Here is a 24501-nt window from a genome sequence, read left to right on the forward strand (position 1 = left end):
CAAGTCAGGATGGTGAGTGACTTGGAGGGGAACGACCAAGTGGTGGTGTTCACATGTGTCTGCTGCCCTTGTCCTTCTGGATAGCCATAAGACCATAAAACCATAAGACATAAGAGCAGAAATTAGGCCATTCAGCCCATTGAGTCTGCTCCGCCATTCAATCATGGCTGATAAGTTTCTCAACCCCATTCTCCCGCCTTCTCCCCATAACCTTTGATCCCCTTACCAATCAAGAACCTATCTATCTCGGTCTTAAGTACACTCAATGACCTGGCCTCCACAGCCTTCTGTGGCAATGAATTCCATAGATTCACCACTCTCTGGCTAAAGAAGTTTCTCCTCATCTCTGTTCTAAAAGGTCTTCTCTTTACTCTGAGACTGTGCCCTCGGGTCCTAGTCTCTCCTACTAATGGAAACATCTTCCCCACGTCCATTCTATCCAGGCCTTTCAGTATTTTGTAAATTTCAATCAGATCCCCTCTCATCCTTCTAAACTCCATCGAGTATAGACCCAGATTCCTCAAACGTTCCTCATATGTTAAGCCTTTAATTCCTGGGATCATTCTCATGAACCTCCTCTGAACCCTTTCCAGGGCCAGAACATCCTTCCTGAGATACGGGGCCCAAAATTGCTCTCAATATTCTAAATGTGGTCTGACCAGAGCCTTATAAAGCCTCAGCAGCACATCCCTGCTTTTATATTCTAGTTCTCTCGAAATAAATGCCAACATTGCATTTGCCTTCCTAACTACCGACTCAACCTGCAAGTTAACCTTAAGAGAATCCTGGACTAGGACTCCCAAGTCCCTTTGCACTCCAGATTTCTGAATTCTCTCCCCATTTAGAAAATAGTCTATGCCTCTATTCTTACCAAAGTGCATGACCTCACACTTCCCCACGTTGTATTCCATCTGCCACTTCTTTGCCCATTCTCCTAACCTGTCCAAATCCTTCTGCGGCCTTCTTGCCTCCTCAATACTACCTGTCCCTCCACCTATCTTTGTATCATCTGCAAACTTAGCCAGGATGCCATCAGTTCCTTCATCTAGATCATTAATGTATAAAGTGAAAAGTTGTGGTCCCAACACTGACCCCTGCAGAACTCCACTAGTCACTGGCTGCCATCCTGAGAAGGACCCCCTTATTCCCACTCTCTGCCTCCTGCCAGACAGCCAATCTTCTATCCATGCTATTATCTTGCCTCTAACACCATGGGGTCTTATCATACTGAGCAGCCTCCTGTGCGGCACCTTGTCAAAGGCCTTCTGGAAGTCCAAGTAGATAACATCCATTGGCTCTCCTTTGTCTAACCTACTCATTACCTCCTCAAAGAATTCTAACAGATTTGTCAGGCATGACCTCCCCTTGATGAAACTATGCTGACTTTGCCCTATTTTACCACTTCCAAGTACTCTGAAATCTCATCCTTAATAATGGACTCTAAAATCTTACCAACGACCGAGGTCAGGCTAATGGACCTGAAATTTCCCATCTTTTGCCTCAATCCCTTCTTAAACAGGGGGGTTGCATTAGCGATTTTCCAGTCCTCTGGGACCCTCCCTGACTCGAGTGATTCCTGAAAGATCACCACTAACGCCTCCACTATCTCTTCAGCTATCACCTTCAGAACTCTGGGGTGTAATCCACCTGGTCCAGGTGATTTATCCACCTTCAGACCTTTAAGTTTTCCTAGCACCTTCTCCTTGGTAATGGCCACCATACTCACCTCTGCCCCCCAACTCTCTTGAACTTTGAGGATGTTACTCGTGTCTTCCACTGTGAAAACTGACCCAAAGTACCTATTCAGTTCCTCTGCCATTTCTTTGTTCCCCACTACTACTTCTCCAGCATCATTTTCCGGCGGCCCAATATCCACTTTTGCCTCTCTTACCCTTTATATATCTAAAAAAACTCTCGCAATCTTCTTTTATATTACTGGCTAGTTTACCCTCATATTTAATCTTCTCCCTCATTTTTTTTTTAGTTGTCCTCTGATGATCTTTGTAGGCTTCCCAATCCCCTGGTTTCCCACTGCTCTTCGCCGCATTGTACGCTTTCTCTTTAGCTTTTATGCTGTCACTGACTTCCCTCGTCAGCCATGGTTGCCTTGTCATCCCTTTAGTATGCTTCTTCTTCCTAGGGATGAATTTTTGCTGTGTCTCCCAAATTACTCCCAGAAACTCCTGCCATTGCTGTTCCACTGTCTTTCCTGCTAAGCTCTTCTCCCAGTCAATTCTGGCCAGCTCCTCCCTCATGCCTCTGTAGTTGCCTTTATTCAACTGTAATACCGTTACATCTGATTCCAGCTTTTTCCTCTCAATTTGCAGGGTAAATTCTATCATATTATGGTCACTTCCTCCTAAGGGTTCCTTCACCTTAAGCTCCCTTATCAAATCTGCCTCATTACACATCACTAAATCTAGAATTGCCTGTTCCCTAGTGGGCTCCACCACAAGCTGCTCCAAAAAGCCATCTCGTAGACATTACACAAATTCCTTTTCTTGGGATCCATTATCCACTACCAACCTGATTTTCCCAGTTTACCTGCATATTGAAATCCCCCATGATCACTGTAACCTTGCCTTTCTTACACGCCTTTTCTATCTCCTGGTGTATCTTGTGCCCCACGTCCTGACTACTGATTGGAGGCCTGTACATAACTCCCATTATGGTTTTTTTTACCTTTGCGGTTCCTCAACTCTACCCACACAGATTCTACATCATCTGACCCTACGTCATTTCTTGCTATCGATTTAATTTCATTTCTTACTAACAAAGCAACCCCACCCCCTCTGCCAACCTGCCTATCTTTTCGATAGGATGTATATCCTTGGATATTTAGCTCCAGTCCTGATCCCCTTGCAGCCATGTCTCCGTGATGCCCACCACATCATACCTGCCAATTTCAATCTGCGCCACAAGCTCATTTATCTTATTTTGTATACTGCGTGCATTTAGATACAACACCTTCAGTCCTGTACTTCCCGTCCCCTTTCTCATTGTCGTCCCTTTATCTGATGTGCTTGAAGTTAGATTCCTAGCCCTTTCCAAACACTTTGTGCTATTTTGTGTTCTGGAGACTTTAATAGCCTCTCCTGGGCTCTCCTTTCTTTTCAGTTTTATCATAATTTTCCATAAAGTTGAATCCACCCCCCACACGCTAACCTGCTGCTCTGTTTCCCATTAGTCACACCCCTTCGGGTTTTACCCTTCCCTTCCCCCCCCGACTTTCTAATTTAAAGTCCTGTTGACCACCCCATTTACCCTTTTCGCTAGAACATTGGTTCCAGATCGGTTCAGGTGGAGACCATCCCAATGGTACAGATCCCTCCTGTCACTGGTCGTGCTTTCGAAGGAGCCTTGGTGAATTCCTGCTGTGCATCTTTTAGATGTTACACACTGCTGCCACTGTGCGTCAGAAGTGGAGAGAGTGAATGTTTGTGGATGTGATGCCAATCAAGCTGGCTGCTTTGTCCTAGATCATGTCGAGCTTCTTGAATATTGTGGGAGCTGCACTCATCCAGGCAAGTCTGGAATATTCCATCACACTCCTGACTTGTGCCTTGTAGATGGTGGAAGGCTTTGGGGAGTCAGGAGGTGAGTTACTTGTCGCACTATTCTTAGCCTTTGTCCTGATCTTGGAGCCACAGTATTTATATGGCTTGTCCAGTTCAGTTTGTGGTCAATGGTAACCCCAGGATGTTGATAGTGGGGGATGCAGTGATGTAATGTCATTGAACGTCAAGGCGCGATTGTTGGATTCTCTCTTTTTGGAGATGGTCATTGCCTGACACTTGTGTGGTGTGAATGTTATTTGCCACTTGTCAGCCCAAGCCTGGATATCGTCCAGGTCTCGCTGCATTTGACGTGGACTACTTCAGTATCTGAGGAGTTGCGAATAATGCTGAATATTATACAATCATCAGCGAACATCCCCATTTCTGACCTTTGCTAGGGCTTCTTGATGCCACACTCGGTCAAATGCTGCCTTGACATGAATGGCATTTACTCTCACCTCACCTCGGGAGTTCAGCTCTTTTGTCCATGTTTGAACCAAGGCTGTAATGAGGTCAGGAGCTGAGTGACCTTGGTAGAACCCAAACTGGTCAGTGAGCAGGTTATTGCTAAGCAAGTGCCGCTTGATGGCAGTGTTGATGACCCCTTCCACTACTTTACTGATGATTGAGAGTAGACTGATGGGGCGGTAATTGGCTGGGTTGGATTTGTCCTGCTTTTTGTGTACAGGACATACCTGGGCAATTTTTCCACATAGCCGGGTAGATGCCAGTGTTGTAGCTGTACTGGAACAGCTTGGCTAGAGGCGTGGCAAGTTCTGGAGTACAAGTCTTCAGTACTATTACCAGAATATTGTCATGGCCCATCACCTTTGCGGTATCCAGTGCCTTCAGCCGTTTCTTGATATCACGTGGAGTGATTCAAATTGGCTGAAGACTGGCATCTGTGATGCTGGGGACCTCCAGAGGAGGCCGTAATGGATCATCCACTCGGCACGTCTGGCTGAAAATTGTAGCTTCAGCCTTATCTTCTGCACTGATGTGCTGGGCTCCCCCATCATTGAGGATAAGGCTATTTGTGGAGCAGCCTCCTCCAGTGAGTTGTTTAATTGTCCACCACCATTCACCATTGGATGTGGCAGGACTGCACAGCTTAGATCTGATCCATTGGTTGTGGGATTGCTTAGCTCTATCACTTGCTGCTTATGCTGGTTGGCATGCAAGTAGTCCTGTGTTTTCGCTTCACCAGGGTGACACCTCATTTTTAGCTATGCCTTTTGTTGCTCCTGGCATGTCCTCCTGCACCCTTCATTGAACCAGGGTTGATCCCCGGCTTGGTGGCAATGGTAGAGTGGGGGCTATGCCAGGCCATGAGGTTACAGATTGTGTTCGAGTAAAATTCTGCTGCTGATGGCCCACAGCGCCTCATGGATGCCCAGTCTTGAGTTGCTAGATCTATTCAAAATCTATCCCATTTAGCATGGTGGTGGTGCCACATAACATGTTGGAGGGTATCCTCAATGTGAAGGCAGGATTTTGTCTCCACACGACTGTGTGAGTTGGTCACTCCTACAGATGCACCTGTTTTTCCTTTTTTTGACTTTGTAGCAGTATGATACAACTGAGTGTCTTGCTAGGCTATTTAAGAGGGCATCTAAAAGTTGTGTAGGTCTGGAGCCATATGTAGGCCAGAGCGGGTAAGAATGACAGATTTCCTTCCCTAAAAGACATTAGTGAACCAGATAGGTTTTCATAAAAATTGACAATGGTTTCATGGTCATCATTCAACTTTTAATTCCAGATTTTTATTAAATTCAAATTCCATCATTCAAACCCGGGTCCCCAGAGCATTACCCTGGGTTACTAGTCCAGCGAAAATACTATTACGCCCATCACCTACTTTTTTTCTGAGTTAAAGTAAATAAAGAAATTGTGATGAATTTGTAGGGCAAACGATGTCATGTCAAACTTGAATTGCCAACATCCACTCACAGAGACCTGCCAATTGCATATTTGATAGGGGATATTGAAGTTACTCCTTTAAACTAATGATAAAAATGGATATTGTTTTCTTTGATTTTTAAAAAGAAATAAATTAACAGATAACTTGCAGAGCTGAGGGACTGGCTGGTGTAGTGGGATAGTTAACGGGCTATTCATCTTTGGGACCTGGCTCTGAAAAGAGACCATTAAGAATTAATGGGCACAGATTCAAAATAATTGGCAAAAGGAGTAAAAGTGATGTGAGGAAAAATGTTTTCAACCAGAGTGTGGTTGGGGTCTGGAATAAATTTCTCAAGAGTGTGGTGAAGGCAGATTTGATCGAGGTATTCAAAAGAGAATTGGACTGCTATCTGAAAAGAGAGAATGTGCAAGCTTACAATGAAAAGGCAGGGGAGTGGGACTCGGTGGAATGCTCTTTCAAAGAACCAGTGTGGATGGGCCAAATGGCCTCCTCCTGCACTGTAAGAATTCTGAGAGAGCCAGCAGGGATTTATAAAAAGCCAGATGGTGCTTGATTAATCTAATTTTCTGATGAAGTAACAAGTTTGATGAAGGGAATTGCAGAAACACGCTCCTGGGAGGCTTCTTAGTCAAATGAAACAAACTTTATTTACACAAGACCTTCCGTGGCTGCTTGTATACAGCCAGCCCTTCATATATCCATCTTCTTCTCTGAGGAAACCCCTCCCTAGAATTTATTCACCTGCGCTAGCCACACATTGGTTGAATAAATCACGTGACCCCTACTCAGTTAAAGTGACAATCACCAATGTAGTGGACATTGTCTATATGGATTTTAAGAAAGCATTTGGTAAGGTACCACGTAAAAGGCTGGGTAACAAAATTGAGGCTTTTGGAATAGGAATGTCAGTGTGTGATTGGATAATAAAAATGTCTTAAGGACAGAAATCAGCAGGTTGTGGTAGATGGTTGTTTTTTGGACTGAAGGCTGGTAGACAATGTTGCTTCCTCAAGGGTCAGCACTTTGATCACTGCTACTTTTGCTCTATATGAATGATGTCCACTGCTGATTTTGCTTTATATAAATGACGTGGATCTTGGAATGTGGAGTAAAATTTCAATATTTGCCAATGATACCAAATTTGGAGGAATGAAAAAAGAGTGAGGATGATGTGATAGGCTAGCAGAATGGGCAGATAAGTGGTAGGTGGAATTTAATACACAGAAGATATTCAGGTTACAATGAGAAGGAAAAGAGAGGCTTTTAGCAAGTACAAGGGAAGCAAATCACAGACATTAGTGGAGTACAGACAGTGCAGGGTGGAGCTTAAGAAAGCAATTAGGAGAGCAAAGAGGGGATATGAGAAATCTCTGGCTAGTAAAAGTAGGGAAAATCCCAAGATATTCTATAAGTATATCAATGGGAAGAGGATAACCAGGGAAAGATTAGGGCCCATAAGGGACCAAGGGAGCAATCTATGAGTGGAGCCAGAGGACATCATTAGAGTGTTGAATGAATACTTCACATCCGTCTTCACCCAAGAGAATGAGGATGAAGGTATCGCAGTCGGAGAGAGAGACTGTGAGGTTCTTAAGCAAATTGATATAGGGAGTGACAAGTGTTGGCAGGCTTAAAAGTGGACAAATCTCCAGGTCCAGACTGCTGAGGGAGGCAAGGGAGGAAATCGCAGGGGCTGTGACCTAAATTTTTAATTCCTCTCTGGCCATGGGGGAGGTGCCAGAGGACTAAAGAATAGCAAATGTGGTTCTGCTATTTAAGAAGGGTTGTAGAGATAAGTCAGGGAACTACAGACCAGTGAGTCTCACGTCAGTCGTAGGGAAACTATTGGAGAAATTTCTTAAGGAGAATATCTATCTCCACTTGGAGAGGCAAGGTTTGATCAGGGATAGTCAGCATGGCTTTATCAGAGGGAGGTCATGCCTAACAAATTTGATTGAATTTTTTGAAGAGGTGACCATGTGTGTAGCTGAGGGTAGTGCAGTTGATGTAGTTTATATGGATTTCAGCAAAGCCTTTGGCAAGGTCCCACATGGGAGACTTATAAAGAAGGCAAATGCACATGGGATACAGGGTAATTTGATAAGGTGGATTCAAAATTGGCTTAGCTGTAGGAGTCAGAGGGTGATGACAGAAGGATGCTTTAGTGACTGGAAGCCAGTGTCCAGTGGCGTACCACAGGGATCTGTGCTTGGTCCCCTATTATTTGTCATTTATATAAACGACAGAGATGACCATGTGGGGCATAGGATTAGTAAGTTTGCGGATGACACAAAGATTGGCCAGGTGGTTAGCAGTGAGATTGAGTGTCTTCGGCTACAGTACGATATAGATGGGATGGTCACATGGGCAGATAAGTGGCAGATAGAATTTAACCCTGAAAAGTGTGAGGTGATACACTTTAGAATGAGTAATTTGACAAGGAAGTAATCAATGAACGGCATGGCACTAGAAAGTTCTGAGGAACAAAGGGACCTTGGAGTGTGTGTCCATTGATCTCTGAAGGCGGAGGGGCATGTTAGTGGGGTGGTGAAAAAGGTATATGGGACACTTGCCTTTATCAATCGAGGCATAGATTACAAAAGTAGGGAGGTCATGTTGGAATTATATAGAACCTTTGTGAGGCCACAGCTGGAGTACTGTGTGCAGTTCTGGTCGTCACATTATAGGAAGGATGTGATTGCACTGGAGGGGGTGCAGAGGAGATTCACCAGGATGTTGCCTGGGATGAAACATTTAAGTTAAGAAGAGAGGTTGGATTGACTTGGGTTGTTTTCATTGGAGCAGAGAAGACTGAGGGGTGACCTGATCAAGGTGAACAAGATTATGAGGGGCATGGATTGGGAGCAGCTGTTCCCCTTAGTTGAAGGGTCAGTCACAAGGGGGCATAAGTTCAAGGTGAGGGGCAGGAGGTTTAGGGGGGATGTTAGGAAAAACTTCTTTACCCAGAGGGTGGTGACCGTCTGGAATGCTACAAGTAGCTGCTCCCAATCCACTTTGGTCAGATCATGTTAAAATCAGCCTTCCCCCAATTCAGAACCTTTCTTTCTGGTCCATCTTTGTCCTTTTCCATAACTACCTTAAATGTTACTGAGTCATGATCACTATCACCAAAATGGTCCTCCACTGACACTTCTACCACTTGCTCACCTTTGTTGCCTAAAATTAGATCCAGCACCTCTCTTGTAGGACTTTCTACGTGCTGGCTTAAAAAGTTGTTCTGGATACATTTTAAGAATTCCACCCCCTCTAAGCCTTTCACACTTTGTCTATCCCAGTTAATATTGGCGAAGTTGAAATTCCCTACTATTATTACCCTATTATTTTTACACCTTCTCTGAGATTTGCCTACATGTCTGGCCTTCTATCTCTCCCTGACTGTTTGGAGGTCTATAATACACTCCCAGCAATGTGATTGCCCCCTTTTTGTTTTTAAGTTCTACCCATATGGCTTCATTTGAGGAACCTTCTAAGATATCATCCCTCCTTTTGCAGTAATTGACTCCTTCATCAATATTGCAACTCCATCACCTTCACTTCAATAATTGTGTAGCCTCCTGCCTCAAATTTACCCAGTTTACAAAACATATTGTAATGTCTGAACTCACTTTGACACGCAGGGTGAAGGTGAGACTTGCAATGTAATGTCACGGTTTGACCCGTCTGTTCAAGGGGCCACGCTTTGATGAAATTGAGTTTGTCAAACTTCAGTTTTCAATTTGACTGACGGTGCTACAGTGCAATAGCAGGATTCCATGTAATCCCGTCCCAGAGGTCAGGGAGTATGGGCAATGGGCAGTGATGGGATTCTTTGCATCCCGCCACTGATGTTAAGCAGTAACAGGAGTAACCATTCAGCAGCTCAAGCATACTTCACCATTTACTTAGAGCGTACCTGATCTGTACCTCAAATATATTAACACGTCTTTGATCCAGATCCCAAGATAAACTTTGGAATGTAGGAACAGGAGTTGACCTTTCAGCTCCTTGAGCCTGTTCCATTGTTCAATCAGAATATTACTGATTAATATCTTAACTCAATTAACTTGCTTTCATATCCCACAATAACCTAACTAACATGAATCTATCACTTTAATTTTTAATGGTTTCCATTAACCTAACCAAAACACAGCTTTTTAGGGGAGATGGTTTCTGATGCTGTGTGTGAAGTGCTTCCTGACGTCACCCCTGAACAGTCCAACTCTAATTTTAAGAACATATCCATTATTCCGGACGCCCTCACAAGAGCAAAGAACTTCTCCCTATCTAATCTATCCTATTATCATATCATGATTAAATCTTAAACATCTCAACTAGATCAATCCTTCAACTTCTACCGTCAAGAGAATACAAACTTAGTCTGTGTAATATGATCACAATTTAACCCTTTAACCTCCAGTATCATTCTGGTGAATCAACGCTACACCCCCTTTAGGAACAATATCTCCTTGCTGAGAGTGTGGTGCCACCAGGGCCTGAATTCTATGTTCCAGCTACAGCCTAAACCAGGGCACTGTAAATCTGTGGTAAAGCTTCCACCCATTTGTATTCCAGCCCCTTGGAGATGAAAAAGGGGCATTAGTTTTTTTTTAAATATTTCTTAGCTTGTCTATCAGTTCCCAACCTTCACCATTTGGAAAATATTCTGATCAATCTTTCTTAGATCCAAAGTGAGTGACTTTGCTATTTCCCCACAATGAACTCTATCAGACTCAGATTTTCCCACTCAGTCTATCAAAGTTAGTTACTGCACCACCTGTCTTAGTGCCATCAGCAAACTTGGCTATACCTCTCTCTAAACCTTCATATCATTGAAAAACATAGTGAAAAGCTGAGACCACAGAGCAGATTCCTGGGAATACCATTTATCACATTATACCAATTCAGAGAATATTCTCTTTATCCCAAAATCCTGTCTCCTATCTCCCAACCAATTGTCAACCCATGTGAAATGTTACCTACAATTTTATCTATTCTAAATTTTACTATAATCTCCTGCATGGAACCTTATATGATGTCTCTGGGAAGACCAAATAGATAGCACGTATAGACACTCGCTCTCCACCTTGTTAGTGACCTCCTCAAACTGTAAAGAAATTCTGTGATTCTGTGAATTTCTTTTGGTAGATTGGTCAGATGCAATCTACCCTTCTCACAAAGTCGTGCTGACTTAATTTGCTTACCTATGACCAATGTGAAAGATCTATCAATAACATTGTTAGCTAAACATAATTATAGAACAAGGCATGAGGACCAAATGCAGACTGGCAGTGAGACGGTCAGGGACCCCAAGTAGGGACCTGAGAGTGGGGCTGATTAACTATCAGAAATCAGGGTCCAGGCATCCGACTACCCATCAGCAATTAAATGGAAGATTTACTCGTGACAAGAAATACAACTATTCCGCCCTACTGTGCAGCATTATTACTGAGTTGGTTACGTCTGTAACAAATTACAAGATAACCATGTTGAGACAAACCTTTCAATGTCTGTAAACTTCCATTCAATCTACTCGTTGATGTCACTATTTGGTCATGCTCCCTTCACAAAGTAAACTTAGTCAGATCTTCTAGCCGACCACATTCACTCCTAGATAGATCAGACAGTTAGTTTCAGTGCAGCTCCATTACCTTCACTTCAACTAATTGTGTAGCCTCCTGCCTCAAATTTACCCAGTTTACAAACATATTGTGATTTCTGAACTCACTTTGACGTGCAGGGTGAGGGTGAGTCTTGCACTGTGATGTCATAGTTTGACTCGTCTGTTCAAGGGGCCACACTTTGATGAAATTGAGTTTGTCAAACCCTTGGGCTTCATTCAGAGTACAATGACTGACTGCGCTAGCATGGAATAACAGCGTTCCATGTGTTCGCCTCGCAGAGAACAGGGAGCATAGGCAATGAGCAGTGATGGGATTCTTTGCCTCCTGCCATTGATGTTAAATAGTTGCATACATTGACAGCAACAGGAGTAGTCATTCAGCTCTTCAAACATGTTTCACCATTCATTAAATCATGACTGATCTGTACCTCAAATATATTACCCCGTCTTTGATCCAGATCCTTTGATTAACTTAGGAACATAGGAAAAGGAGTAGACCGTTCCGTTCCTGGCCCCTGTTCCTCGGTTCAATTAAAACATGGCTGATTAATATCTTAACTCAATCTACCTGGCTTGCTTTCACATTCCATAATAATAAAACTAACATGAATTTGCAGCCTTAAACCCAAAAGCATTCTCCTCTTCTGCAGAAATGTAAATTCTGTTGGGTAATTTTTCTAATAGCTAACTTTTTTCCAATTACCTTGTGTCTCATCAATGTTGGAACCGACAGGATAAAAATAACTTTCCTCCTCAATAATAGTCTTTAAAGTTGCAGGATTCGGCACCTGAGTCAGCACTTGCTCCTTCAGCAGTAAACTTCAGATTATTAAAGTCTGCCATCCTCTTGAAATGCTCAAACCAATCTGAACTTGCTTCAAAAGATTCATTTGAAGCTGCTCCATCCTCCTTTAGATTCAAATTCTCGAAGACACTCCTGTCTTTCTCTTGAATCATGCCTATGCTTAAAGGAATTGATCATTAGCATTGATCTTCAACCCAATAAGTGTACCATTCTCACCATCACATGGCTGTGCAGGTGTTATAAGCTTGTGGCAGTTGAAGGAGTTACACACTCGACTTTATTTTTCCTAATAGTACACATTAGATTCAGCCAAGTTTATGGAATTAGCAATTTCAATCACATGAGCACCTCACTCAAGAGCCTAATCTTAACCTCTAACACAAAAGACCACAAGCAGATTGAAAGAACACATTTTAAATTCCCCTTAGTCACTGCGGGGAGTTGAAGTAGACTGTCACTTGGACACGATGGGGTTTAATTCTTTTTTACTCTTTGATGGGATATGGGTGTCACTGACAAGCACAGCATTTGTTGTCTAACTGCCTTTGAATGCAGTGGCTTGCTTGGCCATTTCAGAGGGCAATTAAACAACCACCAAGATGAAAGCAAAATACTGGAGATGCTGGAAATCTGAAATAAAAACAGAAAATGCTGGAAAAATTCAGCAGGCCTGGCAGCATCTTACAACATTTCAAAATGTTAACTCTGTTTCTCTCTCCACAGAGTGTTTTGAAACGTTAACTTTGTCTCTTGTTATGGCACGACGGGTGGTAAATGCCGAGGTGCTCAAATCCCAGAGGGAAACTTGAAACAGCTGCCAAAATAGTTTTTGCAATTGTGTGAGGCGTAGTTCTGAAATCAGGAAATGATTTCTCTGACTACTTGATGATTTTATAGTAAACATTTATTAAAAGAAGAAAAAAAATTAAACACAAGAATGGCTTCACACAGTAAACAATACTTTAAAACAGTTCCATTATTCTTAACTTTGCCCTCAGAGCTAACCTTTCCCTTTTCTGTTCAGCCACTATCCTTATACCTTAAACAAGTCCAATAATTTTACCATTTACAATTTCTTGTTTCCATGACACCTCCACCCCTTTTTAAAAAGAAAATGAACTGTCATTCAGAAAGACGTTTTCATTTTCTTAACCTCTTTCCTATTAATTACTACTTATCTCTATACACTATACTATTACATTATAAGATGCATGCATTAACATAATATACCCAAGGTTTCAGTAAAAATAGAGTCCATTTCAGCCCTTTTTCCCAGGTTTCGCATGTCCAATCTTCTTTACATCTTAAATCCTTAATAATGCATCTGCAATTAGGTTTTCATGTCCAGCTACACGTATAATTTGCAAGTTAAATGGTTTGTAACAAAGAGTCCATTTAAACAGTCTCGCATTCCGATTTCGAAACTTTTCCAAAAATCTTAACGGGTTATAGTCAGTGTAAACAATTGTTTCTGATGAATTGTTGGCAACATAAATGTCAAAATGTTGCAATGCCAGTACCAAACTTAGTGCTTCCTTCTCAACGGTGGAGTATTCTTGTTGATGAATATTTAACTTCTTTGAAATATTCCACAGGCTTTTCAATACCTGTGTCATCTTCCTGCAACAACACAGCACCAATGCCCACATCACTTGCATCAATAGCCAATTTAAACGGCTTGGCGTAATTTGATGTTGCTAAAACTTGCGCTCTTGTCAACACAGTTTTCAGATTTTTAAATGCATTTTGGCACTCTGATGTCCAGCTGAGAGTTCAGTTAATGGAGCAAACATGCTGCTAAAATTTGGTGCAAACTTCCTGTACAAACCAGTCACGTCCAGAAATTGTGAAATTTCCCTTTTTGTTGATGGCACTGGGAACTCATCAATCGCCTTTACTTTTACATCTCATGGGGCCATCTGACCATATCCAACAGCATGGCCTAAATATGTGACCTGTGCTTTCGCAAATTCAGTCTTAGCCACGTTCACCACCAACTTATCTTCTTGTAAATGATTGAATAGTTCTCCCAGATGCTGTAAGTGCTCCTCCCATGTTTGACTGAATATCACCGGATCATCAATGTACGCAGCATAGTCTCAGTCCAGCAATAACCTTATTCGTTAGTCTCTAGAAAACTGCTGGTGCATTTTTCATGCCAAACGACATGACTTTAAATGGATAGAGTCCATCTAGTGTTACAAAAGCTGAAACCTCTTTTGCCCTTTCCGATAGAGGTACTTGCCAATGTCCTTTCAGCAAGTCATTCTTTGTAATGAACTTTGATTGTCCCACTTTCTCAATGCAGTTGTCCCAACATAGAATAGGATATGAATCTGCTCTCGTCACTGCATTCACTTTTCGATAATCCACGCACAGTGTGTGTGCTCCATCTGGCTTCGGTACCATCACAATAGGTGAACTCCAATTACTGCAACTCAACTCAATAATGTCATTCTTGAGTGTAAATTCAATTTCTTTTTGCACTTGCGATAATTTTACTGGATTCAACTTATATGGAAGCTGCTTGATTAGAACAGAATTTCCCCACATTTATATCATGTACAGCTACCTTTGTTTTTCTCAATTTATCCTCACAGATAGTTCTTTGTGACTGCAATAGCTCTTTCAAGTCACTTCGATTCTTATCTGGAAGGTAATTCAGTATTTCATTCAATAAACACTTACTCATTGTCCATTTGAATTTGAGGAAAATCAATTTCATAATCTTCCATCCCTACTTCCTTTCCTGATTCATCACTACTTTCTTTTTTTTGGTTATGCTAACTATCCCAGTACTTTTTGAGCATATTTATGTGACATACCTTGAGTTTTTCTTCTAACTGGAGCTCTTACTAAATAATTCACTTCACTTAGATTTCTTTTCAATTTGGTAAGGCCCACTGAACCTGGCTTTTAATGGTTTACCTTATTTACTGGCAAAAAACTAACACTTTTTCCCCCAGCTACAAAGCTATGAGTCTTTGCCTTCCTATCTGCTTCTGTCTTCATCACGTGTGATATTTTTAAATGCTCTTTAGCTAATTCACATGCTCTGTTCAACCTTTCCCTGAACTTTGATACACAGTCCATGAATGTGGTTTCTGAATTCTTACTTACTAACTTCTCATGAATTAATTTGAGTGGTCTCTCACTTCCATGATCATATACTAATTCAAAAGGACTAAACTTTGTTGAGTTATTAAGTGCATCTCTAATAGCGAAGAACAAGGACGGAATTCCTCTATCCTAGTCTTGTAATCCTGACTATATTCCCTCATCATAGTCTTGAGAGTTTGAGGCCATCTCTCTAATGCCCCTTGTGATTCAGGGTGATAAGCTGAAGATTTAAACTGCTTTATCTCTAGACTGTTCTTAACTTCCCTAAACAATTGTGACATGAAATTTGAACTCTGGTCTAACTGTATTTCTTTTGGCAAACTATATCTGGTAAAGAATTTGGTCAATTCATCTACAAACCTTTCTACTGTGATATTTCTTAATGGTATCCATTCCGGGAATCTAGGGGATACATCCATGATTGTAAGCAAGTTAATAGCAAAAAACTGCGGATGCTGGAAATCCAAAACAAAAATAAAAATACCTGGAAAAACTCAGCAGGTCTGGCAGCATCTGCGGAGAGGAACATAGTTAACATTTCAAGTCCGTATGACTCTTCAACAGAGCTAAGCAAAAACAGAACAGAGGTGAAATATAAGCTTGTGTGTTTGGTGGAGGTGGGGGGGGGGGTGCAGTTCCGTGGGGCAGGAACAGGCTGACACGATCGGTCTGCCGGGACAGTCCTGTTTGTAGATTTTGGGTAGGAGGTAGAAGTGGACTGTCTGAGGTTGGGAGACTCTGAGTTTGGAAGCTGTGGAAGGAAGATCTCCAGAGGAGATGAGGTCAGTAGCAGTTCTGGAAACACTGAACAATTTCTCCTTAAACTCATCTCACTTCCTCCAAGTAAAAGGTGTGGCTATGGGTACCCACAAGGGCCCCAGTTATGCCTATCTCTCTATAGGGAATGTGGAACAGTCCTTGTTCCAGTCCTACTCTGGCCCCGTCCCACAACTCTTTCTCTGGTACATCGATGATTGCTTTGGTGCTGCTTCATGCTCTACCTTTTAGGCTATTTCGATCCCTTCCCCCACTAGAGCTATCTGTACCTTGCTTGTCCTGCTTTCTACCCTTAATTACCACATTCCTTAGATAATATCACCACCTTCAACACCTCTTTGTCCTTTTGTCTATGACATCTTTTGGCTATCTCCACCTATCTCTGGCCCTCTAACCAGCTCTACCACCCCCCCGCCCCCTTAAACCAGCTTATATTTCACCTCTTATCTATTTTTACTTAGTTCTGTTGAAGAGTTACATATGAAGAGTCAAAACGTTAACAGTGCTCCTCTCCGCAGATGCTGCCAGACCTGCTGAGTTTTTCCAGGTATTTTTATTTTTATTGTGAGCAAGTACTGATTTCCACTTTTTGTCTTGGGGCAGGGTCCTACACAATCAATTAGGACCCAAGTAAAAGGTTCCTCAAATGCTGGAATAGGAATTAAAGGTGCAGGTTCTATAACCGCTTGAGGCAGTGAGGAGCGGTTCTGATTTCCCCAACCACCTGTGATGATTTTATAGTAAAGTAAACATTTATTAAAAGAATAAAGGGAAAAAAACACAATTACTTTAAACACAAGAATGGCCTCACACAGTAAACAGCACTTTAAAACAGTTCCACAAATCTTAACTATCCTCAGGGCTAACCCTTCCCTTTTCTGTTCAGCAATTATCCTTATAGATTTAAAAAATCCTGACTTCAGGACTGCTCCTCATATGATACAAATTGCAAAAAAATGTTTTGGCAGCTGTTTCAAGTTTCTCTCTGGGATTTGAGCAGCTCGGCATTTACCATCCGCCATGCCATAACAAAATTGAGGGCTCGTCTGGGATATTAAAAGAATAATTGCTTGATTGGCTTGGAATTGGTGAATTTAAAGGCAATGAGGTTGAGGAATATACTGAACCAGAAGTTGTTTTGTGAGATTTTAAAGTGGGAGACTGCAATATGGCTTTGATGGTTGCTAAGATTTGTCTGGGAGTTGAAGTTATAACCTTGGTTTCAAACCTATGTCCAGTAATTTTACCACAGTGCCTTTTCCTTGGGGTGCCCTCTGATTGACAGCAACTGGTTCTTTCAGTCTGGCCTTGTTCTCACTGTCTTGTGGGAGTTCTGACCAGTTACCCTGCTGTCTTCTGGGAGATCTAAGCAGCGACCTCCTTACATAGGCTTAAGTATTTCCTTAAATGTGTTCCTTCCCTTTGATCTCTCTATTGTTTCAACCAATCTCTTCAGAAATGCTTTCTTCCCAGAATTGATTAAATCGTTCTTTACTTTAGCTCTTAGACATGTAAAAACAAACTTACCCTATCTTTACCTCACTCCCTTGCACCTTTTAAACAACCTGCATATATCCCCCTTTGAACTAAAACAACTCAATTCAAACTATTCCTGTTATTGCTTAATGTAAAACTCTGATTGAAATTCCTCTTGCTTCATTAAACTATCAGGGGAGGTGATGGTGTAGTGGTATTGTCACTGGAGTAGTAATCCAAAGACCCAGTAAAATGATCTGGGGGGGGCTGGGTTTGAATCCTGTGAATTCAATAAAAATCTGGAATTAAAAGTCTAATGACCATGAAAACATTGTTGTAAAAAACCTATCTGGGTCATTAATGTTTTTTAGGGAAGGAAATCTACCATCTTTACCTGGTCTGGCCTATGTATGACTCCAGACTCACAGCAATGTGGTTGACTCTTAAATGTCCTCTAAACTAGGGCAATTAGGGATGGGCAATAAATGCTGGCCTAACCAGCAATGCCCACATCCCATGAATAAAAAAAAAAACTTCTCACTATTGACTTTAGACCCTTGCTGTCACTCTAGCTCTTAATCCAATTACAGCCTGACTTCCAGTACAATAGGCCAGGGTTCTTAAACAAAAGTAGAAAACGCTGGAAAAACTCAGCAGGTCTGACAGCATTTGTGGAGAGAGAAAAAAAAGAGTTAATGTTTCAAGTCCTTACAACTCCTCTTCAGAGCTTAAAAAAAGAAAAACATAAATGAAATTTAACAGGGCAAAAGAGACAAACATAAATCCTATCGGAGGGAAGGGCAGTACTTCTTCAAGGTAGGCATTCCTGGAAGAGACATGGCAGTGAATTAAACACCGAAGATAAAAGCAAAATAAACGTCTTGTTTTCTTGATATTCTCCACAGCTTATGTCAGGTCTGCTGAGTTTTTCCAGCATTTTCTGTTTTTATTTCATAGTCCCCCCCCTCCCCCTCCCCCTCCCCCTCCCTCTCCCTCAGTATTTTGGCTCGATCTGTGGATTGCTAGTCCAGTGACATTACCAGCCTGGTGCTGGCCGGCCGCCTTAACCCCCCAATATATTCGGCGTCAGTTCCTTACTTTCCAACCTGCGCTTAATGGAAAAGGCGTGTGTAAAGCATGCTTGAAACAGCTGCGGCTGATATCTCGGTAACGGACTGGTCTGGAGCATACCACAACCCTGAAACCAGGGGTGGTCTCGGAGGAGTCATTTCGTATAACCGGGGCAGAAAATTCACCAGGGCGGTTTAACTTGCTATCATTTCACTGAATACGACAAGTTAAACGCGTGACTAATAATGTCCGTGGGTTGTCAGGGGTAATCGGCAATTTTATTAGGGCTGGAATGAGTTCCCCTCTCCCCACCGCCCCCCCTTCTTGGATTCAATGGTGCAGGCTGAAGTGGCGCATGCGCTGCTGGTTGTGTGTGGGGGGTGTGTGTGTGTGGAAGAGAGCGTGAGTACGCAGGCGTGGTCTTTCTGGTACTGGGCGGCGGTGGAGCAGGGAGTGATTGAGAGAAAGTGAGTAAGTACCGGGGGGGGTGAATGGAAGGAGACTGGGTACCAAAACCCCTCCATTACACCCCGAGAAACACTGAGAGGCCCAGAGTCACAAAGCAGAGAGTTTATATTTCGGCTCAACGGTTAAAATGAGGAGTTTTGTGCGTGTGGGGGAGGGGAGAGCAGCGCCGCCGAAAGGCACCGGCGTGGAACCGCACCGTCCAGTGCACACGTGGTGCGCAGGAAGCTCCTAGTGTAAAAGATTCCTGCAAGTGTACTTGTGCTGAAATAAAAAGAACAGAAAATGCTGGGAATACTGGGATGAGGAGCCATGAGATAACTTGCCTCAGCAGAGAAGGGACCGAAGGTTATGGCTGCTAAGCCTGTTGACGACACAAAGATGAGCAGAATAAGAGGTTTACATTTTAGATAAGGAGAAATCTTTCTTTCAAAGGGTCGTTAGTGGGTGAAAATATCTTTCACACAGCAGTGGAGGCTGGGTCATTGAATTTATTCAAGACAGAGTTAGATACGTTTTTGATCGACAAGGGTGTCAAGGATTATTGGCGGTGGAGGCAGGGAGTGGGTGGGTGCAGGTGGAAACGCGGAGTTGAGACCACAACCAGGTCAGCCATGATCTTATTGAATGGTTGAACAGGCTTAAAGGGCTGATTGACCTACTAAGGTAAGTTGTGAGGAGGACATAAGGAAGGAGTCTGTATAGGGATATAGCAAGGTTAAGTGAGTGAGCAAAAATTTGGCAGATGGCATATAATGTGGGAAAATGTGAACTTGTCCACTTTGGCAGGAAGGATAGTTTTTCCAGGTAATTCTGTTTTTGTTTAGGATAGAAAAGCAGCATATTATTTAAGTAGAGAGAAGGATTGCAGAATTCTGAGGTACAGAGGGATCTGGGTGTCCTAGTGCATGAATCACAAAAAAGTAGTGTGTAGATGCAGCAAGTGATTAGGAAGGCAAATAGAATGTTGCCTTTTATTGCAAGGGGAATGGATATAAAAGTAGGGATGTTTTGCCACAGTTGTAGGGCATTGGTAAGACCACATCTGGAGTACTGTGTACAGTTTTAGTCTCCTTATTTGACTAAGGGTATACTTCAATTAGAAGGAGTTCAGAGAAGGTTCACTCGACTGATACCTGGGGTGGGGGAGTTTGCCTTAAGAGGAAAGGTTGAGCAGGGTGGGCTTACATTCATTGGAGTTTAGAGGAATGCGAGTTGATCTAATTGAAATATATAAGATCCTGAGGGGACTTGACAGGGTGGATGCTGAAAGGATGTTTCTCTTTGTGGGAGAGATGAGGAAGGATGTAAGTGCATTGGAGGGAGTGCCTTAAAAATATTGAAAGACTCTGCTGTCACTGACTTTTAAAGAAGAGTTCCAAAGATTCGTGACCCTCTGAGTGAAAAAATTTCGCCTCATCTCTGTTTTAAATGAGCGGTCCCTTTTTTTTAAAATAGTGACCTCCACGCCCACCCTGTCAAGACCCCTGAGGATCTTAAAGGTTTTGATCAAGTCACCTCTTATTCTTTTGAACTCCAGTGAATAAAAGCCTAACCTGTCCAACCTTTCCTCATACCTCCCATTCCAGGTATTAGACTGGTAAACCTTCTCCGAACTGCTAATGCGTTTATATCCTTCCTTAAATAAGGAGACCAATACTATACACAGTACTCCAGATGTGGTCTCACCAGTGACCTGTACAACTGAAGCATAACCTCCCTACTTTTGTAATCAATTTCCTTCACAATAAACAATAAAATTTTACTAGCTTTCTTAATTACTTGCTGTATCTGCATACTAGTCTTTTGTGATTCATGCACTAGGACACCCAGATTCCTCTGATTTCAGAGTTCAGCAACCTCCCACCATTTAGATAATGTGCTTTTTTAATTCTTCCTACAAAAATGGACAATTTCACATTTGCCCCCATTCGACTCCATTTGCTAGATCTTTGCCCACTCACTTCACCTATCCAGGTCCCTTTAATCGAAACATTTGCCTTGGGAAAAGGCAGGGGAATGGCACTGAGTTGTCATGCTCATTCGGAGAGCTGGTACAGACATGATGGACTGAATAGCCATCTTCTGCACTAACAATTCTGTGGACTAGGGGGCACAGTTTAAGAATAAGGGGTCTCCCATTTAAGATGGAGGCGAGGAGAATTTTTTTTTCTGAGGGTTGAGAGTCTTTGGAACTCTCTTCCCCAGACAACGGTGGAGGCAAGGCCATTGAATATTTTTTAAAGCAGAGATAGATAGATTCTTGACTAACAAGGAGGTCAAAAGATATTAGGGGTAGGCAGAATGTGGAGTTGAGACCACAATCAGATCAGCCATGATCTAATTGAATGGTGGAGCAGGCTTGAGGGGCCAAATGGCCTCGTCCTGCTCTGAATTTGTATGTTCATATTGTACACTGCAGGGGCTGGAAATCTGAGATTAAAAACAAAAATATTGGAAATGTTCAGGAGGTCTAGTAGCATCTGCAGATAGAGGAACAGATTTTAGGTTTCAGGTTGGTAACCTTTCTTCACATTAAATAACCTATTTCTTTCCAGCAGGCAAGCAACTGAAAGTGTGGTGGAAGCAGATTCAAGGCTTCAAAAACAAATTGAACGCTGGCCTTTATCTTAAAGGGGCCAGTTTACAAAGTTGTGCTTCAGTTGTACACAGCCATGATCAGATCCCATCTGGAGGATTGTGTTCTGATGAAAGGTCACAGACCTTTGGAGAGCTATTTTTCCCCCTCCATGGATGCTGTCAGATCTGCTGGATATATCCAGTATTTTTCTGTTTTATTTTAGATTTGCAGTGTTTGCACCTGCAGTGTACTGTGCTGAGTCAGGCTATCTCTTTGTCTCTTGTCCCAACCCATTGACGCTGTGCTGCAAGGTCAGCACTCAAAGGCTGCGAGGAGTGCATGTCAAACCAGTTACTAACTTTAAATCTGAGATTAAGATTTTTGTCATTTGTTTAATTTTTAAATGAATTTAATTTTTTTTTTGAAAAGGAAATTGGAAATGCAGCTGAAGTGTAAAATATTACGCAGGAAAAGGCAGGGAGTGGGACTAGTTGAGATGAGGGTTGGTCAACATAGACTAGATGAGCTGCAAGGACTTCTTCTCATAGAGTCATTACAGCACAGAAAGAGGCCATTGAGCCCATGCTGGTTCAATGAGCAATCCAGTCAGCCCCATTCCCCTGCTCTAAGCCTAGTCTAGCCAGTTTCTTTTTGATTGTCTCCACTTCCACCACCCTCGGCTAGCGAGTTCCAGGTCATTACCATTTACTGTGACAAAAAAAATTTTCTCACGTTCCCCCCCTCTTGGCCATATGCTTAAATCTGTGTCTCCCGGTTCTTGTACCATCAGCCAATGGAAAGAGCTTTTCTTTGTGCTGTAGCCTTTCTATGATTCCAGACATTAAACGATGTGGGGCTTAGAGGGGTTTATGGAGTTAGGTCACAGATCAAGCATGATGTCACAAAATGGTGGAACAGACACTCCCTTTTAATGTGGGAAATTGGTACAAATGGGTTGGCTTGTTCAGCTATTGAATGTGTAAAGAGTGTGACCTTGCTGTTTCAGCGTATATCACATCTGTGGTGTCCGTCTTTCACTTGACTTGCTTGGTGTTGGTGATTGCTTCCCTGATCACATTCAGGAAAATTTGCAGCATTCCACTGCGGGTCTACTTATATGTCAGATCAGAGAACCATTTGACACCGCCCTGAGAAATACAGGCAGGGCGGGAGGCAGGTTGTGTCGGTTATAAACACTGGCACAGATCTGCAGGGCAGAACAGCCTGCTGCTGTGATATGCATCCTGTTTAGTTCTTGGTGCAATGTTGCTGGAGTGCTGACTCCCTCTTGAAAGCATTGAGCTCGTACTGATATATGTGCTGAGGCTCTCAGCAGTCCTGAGCCTCTTGTAAATGCCTCCGGTTGCTTGACTTTGCCCCCACCAGTGTAGTTTTCATATGGGCTGTTTTTGCTTCAAACAGGCGCTGGTCATTTTTTTTTTATTTGTCGATGGGATGCGAGCATCACCAGTAAGCCTAGTGTTTGTTACCCATCCCTAATTGCCCTTGAAAAGGTGGTGGTGAGCTGCCTTCTTGAACCGCTGAAGTCCAAGTGGTGTAGGTACATCCACAGCGCTGTTAGGGAGGGAGTTCCTGGTTTAACCCATTTCTGATTTTGTAAGATTGAAAGGAGATTTTTAAGGCTGGGAACCATTAATTGGTTAAAATGTATGTTGAAAAGAACAGGCTGAATAACTTCATTTATTTCAGATCTGTTTTGGGTGGGGTTAAGTTGTACGTGAATAATACTGGTAAAGCCCAGGTTATCTTTCTGCTTAATTCTTGTTTGATTTGTTAGTTTTATGCATGTTCACTAAAGATATTTTCTGAGTATGAGTGAAAACTCTTTGTCTTTGCCAAATTATGTAGCTGAACAGCTGTGTGTGTGAGCTCAGATTTGCCTCCTGACCCAGGGGTGTGTGTGAGCTCAGATTTGCCTCCTGACCCAGGGGTGTGTGTGAGCTCAGATTTGCCTCCTGACCCAGGGTTGTGTGTGAGCTCAGATTTGCCTCCTGACCCAGGGCAGGAAGGTGGAATTATCCAGAGTTCCTACTCCTGGTTGCTGTCACAGTGGTGACCATTACTGAGAAACATGTGGGCATGAGCTAAGTGGTGTGCTTGCTTTAGTCGAATAGCTCAGCCTCGCCAAGAATCTGCATTCCCAGAGATGGAGAACGATACCACAGGGTGGCCAGCACTACCCCAGCAGGCAGATAGAAATTGGTAAGGAGAGTGGGGAAAGGTGTTTTCTGTGATTGATGCAAAGTTGATTTAACTGAGATTTGATGCTCAGTTGGGAAAGCAGTGACACATCAGAAACTGCAGGGAATTGCTGCTGCTATTCCTGTGTTGGGCAGTTTTGGTCTGCATAAGAAAGGATATACTTGCATTGGAGGAGGCACAGCAAAGGTTCACTAATTGGTCCCTGGCATGAGGGAGTTCTCCTATGATGAGAGGCTGGGTAAATTGGGTTCACATTCTCTGGAGTTTAGAAGAATAAGAGGCGATGTCATTGAAACCTATAAGATTCTGAAGGGGTTTGACAGGGTGGGTGCTGAGAGATTGTTTCCACAGGTCAGAGAACCTAAAACATAGAGGTAGAGTCTCAGGATAAGGAGCTATCATTTAGAACTGAGATGAGAAATTACAACAGTTTACAGCCAATTCGATTCACGGCTGAAGGCACTGGATAGTGCAAAGGCTATGGGCCCTGACGATATTCCGGCAATAGCACTGAAGACCTGTGCTCCAGAACTTGCCACGCCCCTAGCCAAGCTGTTCCAGTACAGCTACAACACTGCCATCTACTTGGCTATGTGCTCAGTTATGCCCTGTTCACAAAAAACAGGACAAATCCAACCGGGCCAATTACTGCCCCTTCGGTCTACTCTTGATCATCCGTAAAATAATGGAAGGGGTCATCAATGGTGCTATCAAGCGGCACTTGCTTAGCAGTAACCTGCTCACTGATGCCCAGTTTGGGTTCCACCAGAGCCACTTGGCTCCTTGCCTCATTTCATTCTTGGTTCAAACATGGGCAAAAGAACTGAACTCGTGAGGTGAGAGTGACTACCCTCGACATCAAGGCTGCATTTGACCGAGTGT

At 42.7% G+C, this 24501-nt stretch overlaps 1 protein-coding gene across 6 annotated transcripts in view; it reads left to right on the forward strand.

Annotated features, from left to right (window-relative positions):
* Positions 1–18715: 18715 nt before the first annotated feature.
* eef1db (eukaryotic translation elongation factor 1 delta b (guanine nucleotide exchange protein)) overlaps positions 18716–24501 on the forward strand; it is a 41087-nt gene continuing 35301 nt past the window's right edge. For 3 of the 6 annotated variants that reach the window (XM_041185207.1, XM_041185209.1, XM_041185212.1), the window contains exon 1: positions 18730–18817. The gene's annotated coding sequence lies outside the window, so the exon portion shown is untranslated. Of the gene's footprint in view, positions 18822–24501 lie in introns of all 6 variants that reach the window. The other 3 variants (XM_041185211.1, XM_041185213.1, XM_041185208.1) reach the window with 2 other exon arrangements.

The sequence above is a fragment of the Carcharodon carcharias genome, chromosome 3 (assembly GCF_017639515.1).
Source record: "Carcharodon carcharias isolate sCarCar2 chromosome 3, sCarCar2.pri, whole genome shotgun sequence".
NCBI lineage: Eukaryota > Metazoa > Chordata > Chondrichthyes > Lamniformes > Lamnidae > Carcharodon > Carcharodon carcharias.